This window comes from Eutrema salsugineum, unplaced genomic scaffold (assembly GCF_000478725.1).
Source record: "Eutrema salsugineum unplaced genomic scaffold, Eutsalg1_0 scaffold_12, whole genome shotgun sequence".
Classification (NCBI taxonomy): Eukaryota; Viridiplantae; Streptophyta; class Magnoliopsida; order Brassicales; family Brassicaceae; genus Eutrema; species Eutrema salsugineum.
In genome coordinates, this window is record NW_006256895.1 from 5,456,807 (window position 1) to 5,463,268 (window position 6,462).

Below are 6,462 nucleotides of genomic sequence, written 5' to 3' on the forward strand. Positions count from 1 at the left end.
TTGTTTAGGTCTTAATTACTGCTTGTTTGTTATTGCTTGTTTTATGATATGCTTTTAGATAATATTGGTTAATAATTCATCTGCTTATTAGACTTGAATTAAGAATTGATCCTCATAGTCTTGGTGCCTAAAATCTCTCCATTAGGATTGATACCTCAAGTTCTACAATTACATGAGTAGTTGAGGAATTGATCAAGGATTGACAAATTCCTACTATCAATTTGGCGCCGTTGCCAATTGGGGATTCATTCTAGCATTAACACTTTGGATCTTCTTGAGATCAAGTCATTTTATTTTGTTTTACTGATTACCTTTCAAGTGCTGTCTTTGTTTTCAGGTGTATGAACACCAGAAGTCAAGCAAGAAGACAAAGAGAAAGAGCTGTGCACATTGAGAGATTGGGTATGGATCAAGGGCAACAGACTCAAGGTGGTAATGGAAACCAGAATCAGCAAAAGCCTCCACCTCCACGTCTAAGACAAGTTGTAGGAGCTGGTGATGAGGCCAATGCTCAGGGTCAGAGACATGGGATTCAAGCTCCTACACCTGAAAACGATTTTGAGATCAAATCTGGCTTGATCAACATGGTGCAATCAAACAAGTTCCATGGCTTGGCATTAGAAGACCCATTAGATCACATTGAGAACTTTGATAGAGTTTGTGATCTAACTAAGATGAATGGAGTGAGTGAGGACAGTTTCAAGTTGAGGTTATTCCCTTTTTCTCTATGAAACAAAGCTCATAAGTGGGAAAAGTCTCTACCTCAAGGATCAGTCACAACATGGGAGCAATGCAAAAGAGCATTTCTAACCAAGTTCTTCTCTTCATCAAGAACAACAAGGTTAAGAAATGAAATCTCAAGTTTTATTCAGAAGAACCATGAATCCTTTTGTGAGGATTGGGAAAGATTTAGAGGGTATACCATGCAATGCCCTCACTATGGATTCTCAGATGCTCAACTGCTAAGTACCTTCTACAGAGGTGCTTTACCAAAGGTCAGACTACTCTTGGACACAGCTTCAAATGGTAATTTCATGACCAAGGAAGTCAATGATGCCATGACCCTTGTGGAGAATGTAGCTCAGAGTGATGAGCTTTATGGATGAGAATTTGACAGCAATTCAAGAGGTGCTGTGTGTGCTAAAGAGGAAAGAACAAGGAAAGACATCTGGTCTCTCAACGAGAAGCTAGATAAACTTCTCCTAGCTTCTCATAAGTCAGTGAACTTGAGTAGAGATGTGAATCATGTGTTTCAAGACACATTTAGAGGGGAAGACATCACAGCTGAGAAAAGTCTCTAACAGAACTCAGGGAATAAGGATCAAGAAGTGCAGAACCTGCTCCAGCAAATTCTCAAAAGTCAAACAAGTGGTGCCATGGACTTCAACAAGAAAATGGCTGAGATTAACAACAAGGTAGATTGCACTTATTCTGATCTTCTAACTCAGATTACAAACTTGGCTTCCAAAGTCAAGACTCTAGAGAACAACAAGGGCCACTGCAGTTCTCAAGCTCAAGGATCTTTACCAGGGACATCAGTTGCACATCCAATAGAATACTGTAATGCAATCCTCTCAAATGATGAGAATCATGCTGCTGTCCAACAAAATGAGGATCTTTTCCATGGCAATGTCTTAAGTGCAACAAGCCTGAAAAAAGATGATGAAGACACCATCATAGAGGAGTTTAAATTCCTTTTCTAAGATCTCAATGAGGACAAAGAGAAAGAAGGTGCGGAGGCAGTTTGTTTTGATATGAAAAAGAATGATTCTGAGATTGCTGAAGGAAAGGATCATAGAATGGTTCAAGGAAGGACATCTAATGGAGTCTCTAGCACTAGTACAACAAGGGTGAAACCTAAATCTATTCCCAAGCTAGGCAACCCAGGAAAGTTCTCCATCTCATGCTCTCTTGGAAACTTGAAAGTGGAGAATGCTTTGTGTGATTCTGGATCAAGCGTCAGTGTAATGTCTTTAGACATGGTGGAGAGATTAGGGATCAACAGTCTTAAGCATCACTCCATGTCAATCACCTTTGGAGATTCATCCTCAAAGGAGCCATAATGAATCCTTGAAGATTACCCATTGAAGATTGGTGAATGCACAGTTTCCAACTGATTTTGTAGTCATGAAGATGAAGAAGACCAAAGATCTACCTCTTCTGCTTGGAACTCCATTTCTGAACACCACATGAGCAAGGATGGACTTTGATACTCAAAGAGTGGTGCTTACTAAGGTAGATGATGAAGTATCTTATCCCCTTAAAACTCCTCTTGCTGGGTTTTGTGGAGTTATATCTGTTGATTCTGATGAGTTGAAACGCTATGGGATGATGTATGAGGGGAGTATGGGAACTATAGAAGAAGCTCAACCCCTTGCATCTGTTGAGAACAAGAAAGAGTCCCTCCTAATACCTGATTTTGAGTTTGAAGGGGATTTCTTTAGTGATGATAAGGCTTGCTTGGAATCTCTATCTCCTACACTAAGTGAGAAGGAGATCAGCAGCAACAAAAGCAATGGTTCAGGGTCTCAAGACAAGAACCCAACAAGCACCAAATCATTCACTCTTGGGTCTTCTTCTCAAGTCTTAACTCTCACTCCTTGGAAGTTTGATGCTAGAGCTGTAGAATACAAGGTTAAAGGCAATGGAAGATCAAGACCATTTGCCAAAGTCAGAGCTATCCTCACACCAGAGTTCAAAGACAAAGGATCTGATGGTGTCCAAGAGCTGATGAACAGGGACCTCATGCTTGAATTCATGGACAAGACAAGGAGCATCAAAACTCCTCCTCTCCCTCATTAAGAAAAGGTTCTGAAAAGTCAAACTTAGTGACTTAAAACAAAGTGCTCTTGGGAGACACCTCAAGCTTATCCTTTGTAAATACTCTTTTTAATACTTTCTTTTGCTGTTTTTAGGATGTTTTGATGTCTTGCTTAAGTGTAGACAGGTTGCTGAGGTGTTTAGGAGATGCCATAAGGGGAATGGACCAAAGAAAAGCTGAGAAATCATGTGAAGAATGCATTCACACCGAGGTGATTTCAGTTGGTGCAAGAACTCAGTGTATCAAGTTTCAAAAAGCCGAAGAAATATCGACCTGATACACCGAGCTAATGGAGGTCGGTGTGGAACAAAAGATGGCCAAGGATGCCTCACACCAAGGTGATTTCCCTCGGTGCAAGAGGTCGGTGTAGTCAATTCTCCAGCCCCATATCTCAGTCCTTGAGAAGGTAACACTCCACCCTTGTAAATATGCATCTAGCTTAGTTTATTTTCATTTTGCATTTTGTGATTCTGCTTTGCACTTCTCCTTCATGCTTTTCTAACACAAGGGACAGTGTTATCTAAGTGTGGGGGAGGGGTTTTGTGTCTACTAATCATGTTTGTTCTTTTCTTATTTCCCTTTTCACTTTGAGTCTCATTTTGCATTCATCTAAGTGCATTAAAAAACCAAAAAAAAATTGAAAAATCTGAAAAATTTTCACAAAAAAATGTTCATGTAGCTGCATTCACATTTTAGGATTGAGTCTAGCTTGCATCATATAGGTTGCATCTTGCTGGGAGTAATGATAGTTTTTCCTTGAGAGTATATCTATTTGAGAATTTGGACCAAATATGCTTGTGAAATGATTTCTGTGCTTGCAAAACTTGAAATGATCTGAATCTGAGAAGCAATAAGTGAAAACCTTGAACTTGACTCAACTCAAATAAGTGAAAACCTTGAACTTGACTTGAAACTATCATTTGGTGCATTGTTTGAATAAGCTTGTGGATACCAATATACATATTTGAGCTAGAATCCTGTTTTTACCATCCTCTTCCTTAGCTCAAATAGCTGAATCTGCATAATAGATCAGTTTTCCTCACCCTGAACCCATCCTTCTTTCAAGCCAGTTGTTTGTGTGTGATTGAGAGGCCACCTTGGACCAAACTTTGCAGAAAGTGTTAGGTTTAGGGCGACAAGGGCAAGTCTCATTGAGTGTCAAGTTCCATCATCAAGGAGCTGAGAGATTTGGCGAGAACTAAGTGTGGGAGAATACTTGTTGGTGAGTGGAAAAGGAGAGATGAGTGGAAACAAAAGGAGAGTGGTGAGAACTAGGGGATAGAAAAAGAAAAGATATAATTCTTCGAAGTTTTGAGTCAAAGAAAGTGAGCTCTAAAGTTTTGGAAAGAAAGAGTCTAACCTCTAAGTGAAAGAAAAAGAAAAGAAGCCAAAGAGCTCAAATGTTCTAAAACAGAAAGAAAAAGAGGCTAGAGGTTACCAAAGAAAGTGACAAAGAGCTGTGTAAAGTTTGAACTCCAAGACTTGTGTATGAAAAGGAAAAGAGAATCCCCCAGTGAGAGAAGAATGAGTGTGAAAAGTAAGCAAGTGAGGAAACTTTGAGTAGAGTGTGGGGTGGGATGAGTCTTGCCCTTGTATGCATATGTCGCCTTTTACCTTTAGCATTCTGCCAAAGTTTGGTCATTCATAGAGAGACCCTTTTGCTGCATTGAACCCACTCAGGCATTGATGAGATCATTTTAGTCTCATAACCTCACCCTAGCCAAACTCTGTTTGTTTAAACAATGTATCATTTGATCCGCTTGGTAAAAAGCTTAATGAATGTTAAAGAGTTGAGGAATAGGAGAACTTGTGGAGATTACTGTTGAGTTGATACATCAAAGTATGGTTTTGCATTGCATATTGAGCATGAGCTTGAATTCTCTTAGTGGTCACTTCTCTCAAAGGAAATATGAACTCCCATGCATTCAACATCTCTCTCTCATTTGTTCTTGTTTGCTTGAGGACAAGAAAAGGACAAGTGTGGGGGAGTTGATATACTCATATTTTGTCATGTTTAGGATTGCATTTTTGTCCAAATATTGAGTCTCATGCATACATTTAGGTAGTTTTACATATATTTGTCTTTGCTTGTCTCTTTAGTTAGGAATTGCATTATGTCCTAGAGAGTTTTGCACTTTTGGAGAGTTTACAGGTCATTTGGAGCTAATTGGGAGCACCTGGGGCAAGAGCCATGGAGACACCATCACCTTATGTGCATCAGACTCGGACAAGTGTTATAGAGCCGACGATCCCTCAACTTCATCACCTGAGAAGGAAGACTTGTACCAGGATTCAGCCTCCGGAGTCTTATCAAGAATACAGAGGGTCGAGTCTAGTTTCCAGAACATTTTAGATCGTCCTATTTGGAGTTGTGAGCTGAAAGTTACGGCGATACGAAGCAGTACATGTCTCGTCGCGGATAAAGGACCAAAGCAATGCGCATCAAAGAACCGGTGGAACGGAGCCCTTTTTGACGTCATATGAACCGGAACCCTTCACCAAAATTGGAGCTGAAGGAGCCATTCGGCTCATGGAGTTTATCGATCAAGGTTTGGACCAGCGAGCAGGGAGTTATGAAGGATTTGGTGCAAGCGGTTTGCATTCATATCGAGAAGAAATACCGACCAGAATTTTGTCGATATGACCTTGATCCATTGACGGTTTTTTTTGGATTTTGGGGGCTCAAACGCTGAAGATATGTCGAGAGGCTGCACCAACACAATTCTGGTCGGTATTGGCCCACTGAAGACCTTCATTACACTGTACCGAGGAGCTACACCGAGTGAAACCTGCTTGGTGTTGAATTTCAGAGATTTCTTAACACCACACCGAGCTCCTGCACCGACTGGAATCAGGTCGATACTACCTTAGTTAAACGTGTTTTAGGGCCTTTTTGGGCCAATTCCTAGTTTTTCTGGGTTGGCCCATCAAGAAAACCCTACCTATATATATGCTTTAGGAAATATCTGTTAAAAAAAAAGGCTTTATTCTCTTCTCTCTTGGCCTCTTTTGTGAAAACCCAGATTTTTTTTTAAGAGATATCTCAAGGATTTAATCAATCTAAAGTTATTTCTTATCATCTTCTCTTCTTATCTTTGCTTCTAATCATGTTTAACATCACCTCTTGCAAAAGATTAGGTGTGTTAAGCATGATTAGTGAGTAGTCTTCTTTTATGCTTCTAGGTGTGTAATGATTTATGATGTTTAGGTTCTAGATTATCCTTTAATTTCCTTAGTTAGCTGCTCTTAATGCAATATCTTTGATAATCACTCTGGTCTAGAACTTAGGCATTTCTCCACCCACAAGGTGTTTGATGAAATGCCTGAATGAGCTAACTTAAGGGTTTATGTTTTAAATGCCATGGGAATGTTTTTTTGAAGCATAAATGACATATTAGAACTGTTTATTAATGCATATTGATCATCATTACCACTAATGAGAGTTAGGTTTGAATGCTGATTAGTATAGTGATCATTGTCTTGGGAAAGAAATGGTCTTGCTTTGAGTTCTAAGTTGATTGGAATTTGAGTTCATGTAATGCTTGCTTTATCTTTCTGTATAAGATTCAGTCTTTCTTGGCTCTTATTTTGATGCACCAAGAGGCTGTTTGGTCATATTGGACTTGTAACCTTATGCTTGT

General features: G+C 39.6%; 1 non-coding gene across 1 annotated transcript; it reads right to left on the minus strand.

Moving 5' to 3' along the window:
* Positions 1-839: 839 nt before the first annotated feature.
* LOC112089451 lies at positions 840-946 on the minus strand. The gene has a single exon (XR_002901089.1). It is a non-coding gene; the product is annotated as a small nucleolar RNA R71 (small nucleolar RNA).
* Between the last annotated feature and the right edge of the window lie 5,516 nt (positions 947-6,462).